Source organism: Artibeus jamaicensis, unplaced genomic scaffold (assembly GCF_021234435.1).
Source record: "Artibeus jamaicensis isolate MK-2021 breed Jamaican fruit bat unplaced genomic scaffold, CSHL_Jam_final contig_1015, whole genome shotgun sequence".
In the NCBI taxonomy this organism is placed as follows: domain Eukaryota; kingdom Metazoa; phylum Chordata; class Mammalia; order Chiroptera; family Phyllostomidae; genus Artibeus; species Artibeus jamaicensis.
Window position 1 is genome coordinate 16713656 of NW_026521194.1, and position 14631 is coordinate 16728286.

Below are 14631 nucleotides of genomic sequence, written 5' to 3' on the forward strand. Positions count from 1 at the left end.
CTTATGGACAGCCTGTGATCTACTTCCATTCTTTCACATGTGGCTTTTCAATGTTCCCAGCACCATTTATTGAAGACGCTCTCAGGAATTCTATCCCATTCACGATCCATTTTTATATTAATATCTGGGCTTGGCATTCTCATCCCACATGGACAGTACGAATACAGATCTTACACCTTTGCATGGGTTTCCCACCCCCCACCCTTATGAGGCTTTAATTTCTCAAAGGAAATTACTTCTCATGCAAAGTGTCCAAGGCACAGACTTCCTTAGGCCATGGATGTAGTCTGTCTGATGCTCTTGTTACAAAGGGGACAGCATTTCCAGGATTCTGTTCTCGGCACAGGTCTTGGTTCCAGCTGCTTCACTGGTGTGAGCCGTCAGTCACGGTCTTCATCCTTGTATGGCATTAAATGCCAGCCATGGTCATTCGGACCTACCTCAGGTGTTGTGTCCCAGGGCGGCTTTGACATCATCTCGTACATGTATTGCTCTGCTTTTGAGGTCCATTTTCTGGTTTCAGCTCCTAGATATTTTTTTTTTTCAGAAAGAAAAATATTGCATTTTATTCAGAAATCCTGTTTGGAGTGGAATAGTTCTACAGCACCCTTGGAGCTGTGGAGTGGGAAGAGGGGCCCCCGCTGGATTTTGAGCCCTTGAAAGGTTTCTAGACAAGAGAGTCTCAGACTATATTATTAGCCTACCTGGTGTGTTACCATCTATTTTGAGGAGTGTCACAGAGATTAGGCATTAACAACGATTACAGCATCAAAGTTTTTCAGCTTTTCACCTTTGAAAATAAATTCAAGGCTCTTTTCATTTGGTAACAGGATCCTCACTTCCTTACATCCTTTCCTGGTGGGAAAGCTCTGAGAATGTCATCTTTTCTGTGTGTGGAGGTGGGAAAAAGCAAGGAAGTTACTCTGGACTCTATCCACTACCCTCTTGGGCATCATCTGAAGACACCCTCCACATCAAACCTTATCAAATTCTTACAAAGTAAACACCATGCTTCATAACGACAAGCAAGAAACTAGATTTACTTTCTGTAACTTTTCCAAGATTTTTCTCATGATTAATTCCAAAATGCAGTTTCATCCAAATAAAACATAATTTGTAAAATATGTGGTGCGGTTGCCTAGTTACCATAAGAGGGAAATGTACTGAGCTTCTTCCATCCCAGGTGCAGTCCTGAACCTATGCAAAGGGCCCACTAAGGAAAAATGAAACCCACCCTAATGGGGTATCCTTTGCTGGTGCCTCTTCTCCGTTTCCGGGGCCACTCTCGCTCCTGAGATGACCGGCATTTGCACCCGTTTTCTCTGTGTTGGTGGTGAAACTGAAGGTGGGAGGCACTGGGTACAGAGAAGCACAACCCAGGGGCAACTGATTGTTAGGTTCTTATTTTTAGTTCCACTGCTAACATGAGTTTTCCTCAATTATATGACACCTCAACAGAGCAACAGTAGGAATTATCTTTTTAAAAAACATAAAAATTTTTTTCTTGCTGTTTAGTACTTCACCAAGGTTTCTGTAAGCTCTTTTTGTTACCTGTTACCTCGCGGGCTTATAAGAGTCCCATAAGGAAGAGAGAGTTATTATTGACTTCACGGCAGAAGCTGCCCAGTGTGGAAAGCCCTCCACTGGACAAACCTGGGGCATCAAAACTAGTAGTCACTTGAAACCTTCACTGACTCAAGTTCCCCCTGTTCAGCTATGACCTTGGTTCAGGGGTTCTGTATGTTCCTTCTCTTAGCTCCATAGGTGGGTCTAACCTCTCATTCCAATTCGCCCATGTCTCAACTCCACCACTACTGAAATTCCCACATGCACCACTGCCTTACCAGCGTAAATCTTCCTCATTATTCCAGAAATGAGTCTACATGGGCTCTCACATGAGCCACCTGAACATTTATCACTTCCATTTATGTTGACCACTGGCCAGAACCTTCTAAGTTGTAACAGATGAACCAGTGTGATTCATGCAAGGATGGTAGAAACCAACTGTGACAAATCTTTGGAGATAAACATCTCTTGGTACTTCATTTGTGACAGGAAAATATTTTTTAAATATTTTATTTATTTATTCTTAGAGGGACAGGGAGGGACGAAGAGAGGGAGAGGAACATCGATCAGTTGCCTCTTGCATGTGTCCTGACTGGGGACTGGCCTGAGAGCCAGGCATGTGGCCTGACCAGTAGTGAAACTGGTGACCTTTCACTTTGCAGGATGATGCTGGACCAGCGGAGCCACACCAGCCAGCTGAGGAGGGAAAATATTCTAACCTACAAAAGGCATCTGAATTTATTAGGTGGGTGTAGTTGCATTGTAACTACTAATATATGGGACTTTTCTCACAGTGTGATAACAGCTTTATTGCACGCTAGCCCTTGTCATTTATTGCTTCCCATGACTATAAAAACTAAAAAGAGTATGTTATGGCTTGACTGGATGACTTGAACTTGTGGTTGGTTTGATCAGGAATGTGCCCTCTCACAACGACACTTCAATTTATGGTTGTAGTTGGGTTGACAGTAAATTTAAAAACATAATTAGAGAGCACCTAGGAAATCGAGCTGCTTTCCTAAATTAGGCCTATTAACTTAGTTATTATTTTAAGTCAAAACTCTACATGAGATTTGACTTTTGCCCAGCAACATTATCAAAGTTATACAGATAAGTCAAAAGAGCTAAGTAGGTAATTACAGACCACGAAGTGTCTTCCTAGTGCTTCAGCCTGAAGTCTGTCCAGGGTCACACTTCTCTGCACAAGGGGCAGGAAATGGCGGGGAGACAAAGGGAAAAGAACATGAGCAACAAGCCTAAGGTAGGAAGACTGCAACCACCTGAGGCAGCGGCAGGAAGTGGACAGGGAGGAGAGGGGCCTGGTCCCTGGCCCTGCCCCCGCCTGGCACACAGACGGCGGTGCAGCCCCAGTCCAGAGAGAGCACAAGGAAGGCCGTGACCCTGAGGGGTGGCCGGCCTGCGATGTTGGTAGGGATGCTTTGAGGGAGACTCAAAAGGAGAGCAACCGAATTCGGCCGAAAAAATAACCAGGAGTGGCATTACTAATTTTTTCGTAGTACTTAAGAGATATAATAGATCTGTTTTAAACCTCCTACCCCAGTTTCTTTCATGCAAGGACTGGTTGAGGCAAAACCATGACTGTTGTGAGAAAAGGAGGGAAATTCAGAGTTTGGCGCTCATGAGTTTCTATCCAGAAATCCCCAGCTTGTGGAGGGCGTATTGTGGGACTGCTTGGCCTCCACATCACGTGAGCCAATTGCTGGTAATAAATCTTCTCATATCCATACATTTGTATCTATTTATATTCTATTGGTTCTGCTTCTCCAGGGAATCCTGACCGATGCAGGCATTTCTTCACCTAAAAACTATACTATATGAAAAATAAAAAGCACACTTAAAAGTATAATCTGACTCCTTTCCTCTCCCATCCCCTTTCCTTCCTCTCTCTCCTCTTCCTAAACAATCGGGGGTAAAGGCATTTGGGAGGCGTGTATCTGTGGTGGTGCGGGTGGAGCCATGATGGCCCACTGAGCAGACAGAAAGGTGTGCCTGTCAGAGAGGCAGCCTGGTGCGAATGCCCGAGCCCCGGGGGTGTGCAGAGGCCATGCCGTGGAGAAGTGGCCTGGTGTGCTGGGGTGGAGGTCCCAGCCGAAATAGGGGGGGGGGGGTTGCCAGATTTAGCCTCCAAGAAGCCAACAAAACAAAACATGACATAGTGACATTTGAATATCAAATAAACAATAATGTTTTAGTACAAATAGGTCTCAAATCTTGCATGAATTATTTGTAGTTTATCTGAAGTTCAAATATAATTAGACACCCTGCATTTCATCTGGCAAAATTATGAGAAGGGCATCTACACAGATGGTGGCCCCGAGTCTGGCATGTTGGAGTTCAAGTGCGGTGAGAAGGATATCCATTATGAAGGTGGGAAGGGGTCCATGACGGGGAGTCAGAGCTGGAGCAGAGAAAGAAGCATGCTGGCCCCGGAGATGGGGCAGAAGCGGAGGTGTGAGGTTCCTAAGGCTGCTGTAACCAATTACTACAGTTATGGTAGCTTAAAGCAACAGAAATCTCTTCTCTCAGACCTGAAAGGCAGAACTTGGAAATCAAGATGTCTGCAGGGCAGTGCTACCTCTGAAGGGCCAGGGCAGAATCCTTCGCTGCTCTTCCTTCCAGACTCAGGGGCTTTAGGCCTTCCCTGTCCTGTGCCTCTGTCTTTAGGTGCCCTTCCCCTCTTCCTCTTGTATCTCTCCTTGTGCATGTATCTTTTTTATGAGGACACCTGCCACTGGATTTAGGGCCTACCCAGATAATCCAAGATCAGCTCATCTTTAGAACTGTAACTTAATTACATCTGCAAAGCCTCCTTTTCCAAATAAGGTCACATTCACAGGTTCCAGGGGTTAGGGTGTGGACATATCTTTTGGGGAACCACCATTCAACACACTACAGTTACATATAGGAAATTGATCAAATAAGCAAACTGAAAGATAATGAAAGCTTTAAATTATCCTATTAGAAAACATTATGAAAAAGCATTGCACTGGAGTTACGTGAATATGGACTGGTAGCATTGTGAATGCAGGGCTTCGATACGCTACATAGTAAGTCTAGAAAGAATTCTAGATGTTCATTTCTGCCTGTATGTGTGTGCCTATGTTGTCTACTGGCCAGAGACATCCCAACAGCAATGAATGCAATGCATCTAACTAACCATTTTAACCATTTCCCACTAAAGGGAATCAGGTTTCTTTGGCAAAATGCAAGAAAAGTACAAGGTAAGCCCAGAATATGTTGTTGTATCATAAAACAAAGGTGTCTGAGGAAGAAAAGGGACATGTAAAAAGGACACTGAAGCCAACTTTAGTAGGCTCCAAGTTGCCAAATTGAAGACAGTTTGAGCAACAACATAAATGATTATTACTGTAGATTATAATCCAGTAAATAAGAATTACGTGTCCATACTTATCTGAATAAATGAATGAATGAATGGAAAGCTTAATGAGAAATAGGCTATTTTCATACTTTTAATGCACCTCCCCACAAAATATTAATCAATTACAAAGGGGCAAAAATAATTTTATAAAAAATAAGTCTGGATGGAGCGTTGTCCAGTAACCCAAAGGTTGCAGGTTTAATTCCTGGTCAGGACACATACCTGGGTTGCAGGTTCAATCACAGTCCGGGCATGTACGGGAGGCAACCAATGAATGCTTCTCTCTTGTGTTAATGTTTCTTTCCCTTCCTCTTCCTCTGAAAAGGCAATGAAAAAATGTTCTTGGGTGAGGATAAAAAAACTTAAAAAAAAAAAGAAGTTTGGCAGACACCACCTTAATCAAATGATCAATGGGAACATCATCAGTAATGTGACAAATTTAAACCAAGCACCACCTGGTAGGATGTAAAACATAGAACTCAGTCAGCAATAGTTCTGGGGTTTTTCTTGCCAAAAATTCATAATAAACTTAAATTTAATCATGAGAAAACCTCAATTAAACCCAAATTGAGGGTCATTCTGCACAATAATGGGCCTATATTTCTCCAGAGTGCCAAGCCCATGAGATCAAGAAAAGGTTGAACACATGCTCCAATATCTAGGAGACCAAAGAGACATGGCAGCTAACTGCAATGGCGGATGTGGAATCACATGCTTCTGCTATGAAGGAATTAACAGAACCACTGGCCAGACTTGAATGGGAACTACTTATTATTAGATGGTAGCAGTGTATCAATGCTCATTTCTAGATTTCAGCTGTCATTTTACCATTATGCAACAGAGTATTCTTATTTCCAGGGAAACACAGAGAAGTACTTAGGAGTGATGTGGCACCCATTTCGTGTGGGTGGTGAGAACATTTAAGATCTACTCTTAGCAAATTGCCAGTATACGACAGAGCACTGTTAACCGTTATCGCCATGTTGCACATCAGACCCCAGAAGTTACTCACGGTGTAACAAGGAGTATGTACCTTTTGACCTACAGCTCACCATACCTTCCACCCCCCTCAGCCCCTGACCACCACCAATCTGCTTTAAGAGCTGTGTCTTACGACACTTTCTAATCCAATACTACTGGGTAGTTTAGGGTGTGTACAGTAATGAGAAGAATGTCCAGGATCCCCAGAGAGGAAGAGTTCCCAGAGTCCCCTCTGTTTCATTAGTTCAGAACACCACCAACTCCCCTCCTGCAAAAACATACCTAGAACAAGGGTTATTTCTTCTTTTGGGGCTGGTGTCAATGACAACTTTAATGAATGATCCTTCCTTCCTAACTTGTCACGCTCTCTTGATTTGATACCCACGTGTATGGAAATGAGAAACTTTTACAGAAATACTTATAGCACCTCTGAGAAGTACTCTGGAGACCAGTGGAGGGTGAGGCAGAAATGGAAAGTGAGAAGATTCCTTAAACGTTCTCACTCAGGATGACATTCTACAAAGTGTGTAGCTTTCCTTGGTTTGCACGCTGCTGGTAAATTATTTATTAGCCAACTTATTTTTCATTTTTTTAGGGTTTTGGGGAGGGAGCTTAGTGATCCTGCTTCTGTTAGTCAATCTTACCCCTAAAGACAGATATTATTATTTCCTGTGTAATTAGGTCTTTCTGAGTAATGATAACAACTTTCTGTCAGTAAAAGTTTTTACTTTTATCATTATTTTGAAAAAATAGTAGTATCATTGCCAGAACTTTTCCTCTTCAACTTAATAGCTTTTGTTGAGCAGTTCTTTACAGTCAAGGACAAGGGATAAGGAAACCTCTGGTTACTTTTGGCCTTAAGATTCTAATGACCAGCTTAAAGTTCATACCAACACGCACATCACAAAATGCTATTTGTCGACTCACGTTTTTTAAAAAGTGCTGAAATCTTTTTATATAACTCAGCAAACACTTAATACAGGAACCCTTTGCTGGGCTTTTGTGAGTAAGTAGGTGTGTACGAAACAGGCCTGGCAGCCCAGGGAACAGAAGACATGAACACAGATGACTACACATGAACTGCATCAGACACTTCTGACTCACCACTGGCAACAGGCTGGGCCTTGCACCAAGAAAAACGAAACCCAAGATTAAAAAAAAAAAAGTTCTTTCAACTTACTGGACAAACAATCAAAACTACGGACTTCTCAGATTTTAGATAACAGTACAAAGAATCTCTACTGATTGTAAGTTTACTCTTCTAGAATATACAATGTTTTCTATGTTTATAGTTACAGACTTGCTCCTGTGACTGTGTTTTACAGTTGGGTATGGATGTGGAATTTTGCTTGTGTTCAATGGTAGAAGATAAATGTATACCTTTCCCTCTTCCCATTGGGAAAAAAATCAGGAAGGAACTTAAATACGAGTCTTTCCTCCCATTTTATATCCAAAAATGTCTCACAGGAAATGAACAAACAGTGAGTCTCAAATGTGACATTGTGCTTCGATGTGCTGTTCCTGAAGCTGAGATTCTTAAGAACAAATGTGAAACTTGGATTTTCACTTCCTGCAGAATATAAATGCCAAGTTCTTTAGCCTAACATTCATGACCTTCAAAATCTCATCCCAACTCACTCTGGTCTTATCTGTTTCCATCTTTATTCCACGTACCCAGTAATACCCATGGACCATGCTGAGTATTTTTATTTTCATACCACCCCACCTTTGGAATGCTCTGCTATCTTTCCTCTCTCCCTAATTCCACCTGTCAGAAGTTCATCAAGGCACAGTTTTTAAAAAGGCATCCAGAAGGCAGCCTACTCACCATTCTCCAAATTGGAATTTCCCCTTCTTTCTTGGGGTTTTAGAATTCCCTATAAGTAAGGGTTATTGCTTTTATAATTAGAACTTAAAACTAAAAATTGCTTAATATCAAATAAAACTAGATCCTAGTGTTTTGAAAAGGGTAAGAAATTCCTTCAGAACCAAAAAGGTACATTCATACCTTTAAATGCTTTCATTAACAAGAAAAAATAGATGTTAATTCCAGCCAACTTACAAAGTAGTAAGAAAATAGAGTTGTCCTACGGACTATAAGTAATTTTTTTAAATAATGAAAAAGTGAAAAAAAGCATTAAAAAGCTAGGCTTACATAAAAAATGAATGTGACCTATAACAAGAAAATAAAAAACTTACTAATGGGAAAATCTTTAAATGACATAATAATGCATGCTATATTCCTATAAATTTTCCTAAAATTAATATATCAATTTAATGCAAATACTAATAAAAATTCCAATGTTATTTTTAAGTGAAAAAAATGAAGTAAAGTTTCTTAAGAAAAACTAAATAGTAATACACATTTTGAAAAAAGAAAGGATATAAATAAGTCATGGGGATATAATATACAGCGTGGGGAATGTAGTCAATAATATTTTAGTAACTGTGTATGCTAACAATGGTAATTAGACTTATCATAATGATTATTTCATAATGTATAAAAACATCATACTATATTGTACAACTGAATCTAATATTATACAGTATATCACTGTAATTCAATTTTTCAAATAATAAAAAATAATGCAGTGGGACTGGTTGTACCTGATATTAAGACCTATGAAATCTATAATAATTAAAACAGATGCTATCGGCAGATGACTAGTGAGGTAAATTAATAGAACAAAAGACATTTTAGTTTATCTCATATTTTATAATAAAATGTACCCTAAGGAAAATTTTAAAACTAAAAATGAAAATGAAATAGTAAGATCTTCTGACAGAAGCAGAAGAAGATTTACCCGATGTCTGGAGGAGAGGGTTCTTTAGGGTTAGAAGGATGAAGAGGAAGGAATCAGAAGAGGAATGAACTGAAATCTGATCGCACAAGTCTCATACTTTTACGTTAGAAACATAAGCAGAAGGAAACAACTGTTGTCTGGTTAAGTGCAGCAGCTTCAGCTCAGATGAAATGTCCCTCCCACCTTCAATCCCTGTACCTGGTTCAAACCCAGAGCAATCATAAATAGGACCTATAAAGGGGAAATCAAAATGACTTCATTGGATTCAAAAAGCTTAAGTATAAACACCAACATAAAACAAAAGCAAAAACACTAACAATGCATACATCATACAGAGAACTATACAAACAGGATGAGGGCAGGAGTTCGCTCTTCTCGTCATATGAGACTGAAAAACAAAGTTGGCTCTCTCATTGCTTAGAACTACAGATTCACAGGAAGCCTGCGGATGTTGGGAAGGAGGAATTCACAGAGCCTCGTGTAGTGAAGGTCTCTGCCATCTGGACAATACCACAGTGAATCGGGAACGTCAAACTACCACCGTGCAGCCTGTCCTGGACTAGGGGCCCAGGGTACTGCGTGGCATAAACAATATTGTCAAATAGGAAGGTGTGAATGTAGGGGAAAGGGAAAGAAGGGAAATAAAAAACTAAAAACCTTCCTACCCAAAATGACCCCCCTGCAAAACAAAATTCCAAGACCACATTAAAATAACAACAATAGACCTGGCTGGTGTAGCTCAGTGGACTGAGCACGGGCCTGCGAACCAAACAACTGAGGCTGATTCCCAGTCAGGGCACAGGCCAGTTCCCAGTAGGGGACGCACGAGAGGCAACCATACATTGATATTTCTCTCCCTCTCTCCTTTCCTTCCCGTCTAAAGATAAATAAATAAAATCTTTAAAAAAGTAAAACAAAAATAGCCTTGGCTGGTGTGGCTTAGTGGATTGAGTGCCAGCCTGTGAACAGAAAGGTCACCGGTTCGATTCCCGGTAGGGACACATGCCTGGGTTGCAGGCTGGGTCCCAAATGGGGGCATATGAGAGGCAGCCAATATCAATGTATCAATATATCAATGTATCAATGTATCTCTCTCATATCAATGCTTCTCTCTTTCCCTCCCTTCCTCTCTCTCTGGAAATAAATAAAATCTTTAAAAAATAGTATTAAAATAAATGAAAGAGATTAACCTTACTTCCCCAGTTGGAACATGAGTTCACTCTAGATAAAAAGATTTTACAGAACTGTCTGACAAGAAATTGAAAATAAACATGCTGATGATGTTCAAAGAGATAAATGAAGATAACCTTTCCATTAAAAAAGAAAAAGAAAGCATGAAGCAAAAAATCAATAATGAAACAGGTGGATCTGAAAGAAAAACAAACATAAAAAGCACAGACATTAAACTAAAGAAATCAATTGAACAAATGAACTTTAAGCCAAAAATATTCTGAGAAAGGATTGCTGAATTGGAAGAGAGGAATTCACCCAGTTTATGGCCCCAAACAAAATAATGAGAGAACAATTAAGAAGTATTATTGATTTTGAGGATTCCAGAAGAAGAAAATAAAAGGAAGAAAAAGAGTTGAATCCTCATATCAAAACTGTCTTGCACAGCTTTTTGCTAGATTGGGCTATTTGGCACCTGTTACTACTGTAAAGCCATATATTTGTGGATCCAGCTTCTCCCCAAAGCCTGTATTGCCCAGCAGTATCTAATTCTAAGGAAGCTTCACCCATACCTGAGATTTATGAGCCTGAAGAAAATCGTGCATTTTTGCAAATGGCATATGCTGAGACACTCCACACGGAGGCTGCCTCTCCTCCTCCTTCCTCCACGGATCTGCTTGTTCAGAACATCCCTGAGTCTTCCATCAGTTCCTGTGTAATAATACCCTGGAGAACAGAAGAGTGAAGAAAGAAGAGAAGGTCCATGTCAAGAAACAGGATCGGAACCATCTTCTCACAGACCCAGCTCATGGTACTCAATGAGATTTCAGAGACAGTAACATCTCGGCCTGCAGTCGATGCAAGAACCCTCCAACAAATTCAGACCTAGTTCCAGAACCAGAGAATGAAATGTAAGTGGTAGCAGAAATACAACTGGCCAAAAAATAGCAAACATGTGACTCAGGGCTCAGCAACTACAGAGAACCTCCCATCGCCAGGGAAGCCTGGTGAATGCTTTCAACATGGTGTCACCAGACCTGCAATAACCCATCTTGCAGCAACCATTCCTGGAACGGCCCATCTTGGAACTATCATTCCTGGAACCGTCAGACCTGGGGCTCCCAAGCCTGGAATAACCAGACTTGGAACAATCAGTTCGACAGTTATGGAGGGAAATCCCTGCAGCCCCAGATTCTGTTTCAACAAAATCATGCTATCGGTGATTTGGAGGCCACCTTGGAAAGTGCCGGGGAAAGCTATGAAGGAATGCATCAAACCCCTAAGCACTGCAGTTCCCAGCAAACCCTGGATTTATTCCCAGGTTACTCCACAAGCACACAGCCTGATCATGAGTGACAATGGGTCTGTTCAGTCTCAATTCAGGCAGCGGCTGTATTCCCTCTCCTTGGATCTTTCTGTGCATCCCTGCCTTGACATCCTGCCTTGACATCCTGCTTCTCATTATACCTGTTGTGCCAATTTGGAGGGGTGGGCTGGGGGTAGGGTACCACTAGAGTCTAATCAAAGAGGTTTTTATAGCCTTGCTGCTACTGACTAACTATAAAAGATGTCTCTGGCTATTGATAACTAGATATAATACTATTTTGGGTAACTCCAGGATCTAGAATCTTAACCTCTTGTTAGGAAGCTTGTTAAAAACTTCAGCTCAATTGATAATTACAAAATACTCACGGGGATGTAAAGTACAGCATAGGAAATATAGTCAATAATAGTGTAATAATGATATATGGTGCCAGCTGGGTACTGGAAATAATCAGAGGGAACACTTGGTGTGTGATTGATTATTTAACCACTATGCTGTGTACCTGAAACTAATATAAACTAATATTGAATTTAAACTGTAATCAAAATTTTTAATTAAAAATTATAATACAAATATACTATACATCATAAAATATAAGAATTATTGGATTAAAGATAAGCATATGAAGTAATAGCATGTTTTTAAAAAACCTTAGTGCAGGTGACAGGTTACACTATAAAGAGCTCCAATGATTTCCTCTGCTCTTTTGCTGTTTTACCATAACCCCTAATTTATTTATTACTCAAACATTTGTAAAAGGTGTTTTGTATTTTGCTTTATCATGATAATAACAGTACCAGTTTGGCTGGTTGGTTTATAAGTTTAAGTACAAATAAATAAAATGTCTATTATAGTTGTTTCTAAGAAAAAGTGTGTTGTACATACCAAAAGGATAAAAAAATAAAATTGTTACAGGGTGAATTCAAAACATCAAGAAAATATTAAATGCTATCACAGATAAAAGATAGATTATGTGCCATTAGGCCACAGTGTTCCCAACAGAAATATGAGATGCCACAAAGAAGCCAGTGAAGTGATGTCTTCGGGGTACTGAGGGAAAACAGATCTCTACACTGCTAAACTTTCACAACGGGGACATAAAAATGAAACTGCTTTCCAAGGCAAAGAATGAGACCAAGAATCGTCAGTCACCTACAGACTGGGGCAGACAGAGTGCTCACCAGCACAACACTGGTGCAAACACAGTGGAGATCCAATACTCAGCAATGTAAATACACCGAACACACTGAAATATACCTAAAAATGTTGAAGATGGAAAATTTTATATTACGTGTTTTCCTGCCACAGTGGAAAAAAATAATACTGTGCTCAGGACCCAAGTAATCCCACCCTAAGTTCTCTGCATGGGTGGGCAACATGCAGGGACAGGGAGCTGTAGGGAGTTTTCCAAGCTTCCCAGATGATTTTCAACGTGCAGCCAAGGTTAAAAAACACCAAATTATGCCTAAAACAAAGCCATATAAAATTTAAAAGAAAAAGAATCAGAAAGGGAGTATTTAAAAAGAAATATAGACGGCAAATATAAAAGAGAAAATAGGAGAAAAAAATCCAGTAACAGTAGTTATTAGACAAAATAGAAAGTGAAGCAAAAAATGTGGATAATAAGGCCTACTACATAATAATCAAAAGGGAAAAAAATCATGTACCATCATGAATTTGTGTGTATACAACAATGTTACAAAATAGATCAAGTTACAAGACATATAAAGCAAAAACCATGTATGAAGCAAAAAATATAATGACAAGGAAACACAAATCCACAGTTGTAGTGGGAAATTTTTAACACAGTTACCAGAAACTATTACATCAAGAAGACAAAAAACTTAGGAAACATATAGAATATTTATAAAATAAAACCTTAATTTTTAGTAGGGATTCAGAGAATCCTGCAAATGGTAAACAGATAATGATTCTTCTTTATAAAAACTGACAACTTAGAGATCACAAAGTAAGTCTCAACAAATTTCAAAAAAATAAACCAGTATCATGACAATTACATATATTTTATAATTTATAGTTTTTTCTTCTTGAAAAAATTTTGAAATTATGGCAAAATATTACCTGAAAAAGCAGGGTGTAGGTTCAAAGTGTTTCATATATCATTCTCTTAATGTTTTTTTATGTTTCCAATGTAGAAATGAATATTTGTAAAAATTCAAACCACTAGAAAGATGTTTCCAACAAATATAATAGCAGATTACGGTCACTTTATATAAAGAGCCCACAAAAAAAAGAAGAAAACACTAAAATGTTTATACCTAAGTACACAGAACATATTGAAGGATACCCAACATGAAGAAAAAACAAGTACTTAACAAATGCAATAAAATTCATCCAGAATAAAGTCAAGGAAATATATGCCCTGACCAGTGTGGTTCAGTGGACAACCGGTCAGTGGGATAATCACTGGCCCCTTCTGTCCTTGTTCTGCCTGAGTCCTGTCTCTACAGAAGTGTGACTGACTGGCCATGGGGGGTCAGGCCACCTCGATCACAGTCCACCAAGGACACACAACAGGGAACAGCAGCAATCCAAAAGAAAATCAAGGTATTCTCCCCACAAGGAGGATACACGAAAGCTACAGAGGTCAAAAACAGTTTCTGCTTCAGACATTTGTTGTTTAAATCTACTCTTGTCCTGCGTGAGAGTTTTCACACAAACCACCCCCCCATCCTCTTTACACCCAAACTTATTCTTTGGGTCCCTCATTTTATTCAAACAACAAATGTTTGCTTGCAGCAATCCTAGGCAAGCCCATGTGTGGGAGGTCAAACATGCATCGGACCTGGAGCTTGCCCTTGAGTCGTTCACACTCTAGCAGTGGGGAACTGCAGTAACACCACAGAGAAAGAGGAAGGGGCCCTAGAGACACAGAGACAGTGCTCTGGAAATTCAGAGGAGGGACTACTTCCAGCTGCACCCTTGACCCCATTCGGCCTTGCAACTTCTCTCGCATTGTCGTCTCGTCCAGGTATTGACTCCTACCTTGTTCCACACCAGCTCTCCGGCCATGCTGAGGAACTCCAGACGCTGCTCCTTCCTCTGTGCCCAGGTCAGCAGCTCCTCTGAGGCAGGGCTGGAGAACTCCGACAGGCAGAGTGCAGGGGTTAACACTACAGATCAGGATGCCGCCGTAGCAGCAGAGAACATCTAAAGTCTATATGGGTTCATAGATATGGACCTTTATTAGCTTACTAATATTTCTTTCATGCATTAAATAAAATAAATTCAAAAACTGCTTTTCTCCTTTGCCGTTCCTCCCCTCCCCCACTGCCCCAGGAAATGTCTTTCTGTCATCTCCGCACGTCCTTCCACCTTGGCTACGTAGAAATGTCACCTGAAGGTAAAACACACCTTGCGGGTGG

The 14631-nt window shown here is 40.3% G+C and overlaps 1 pseudogene; it reads left to right on the forward strand.

Annotated features, from left to right (window-relative positions):
- Nucleotides 1-3911: 3911 nt before the first annotated feature.
- LOC128626223 (homeobox protein NANOG-like) lies at nucleotides 3912-11277 on the forward strand (annotated as a pseudogene).
- Nucleotides 11278-14631: the final 3354 nt, after the last annotated feature.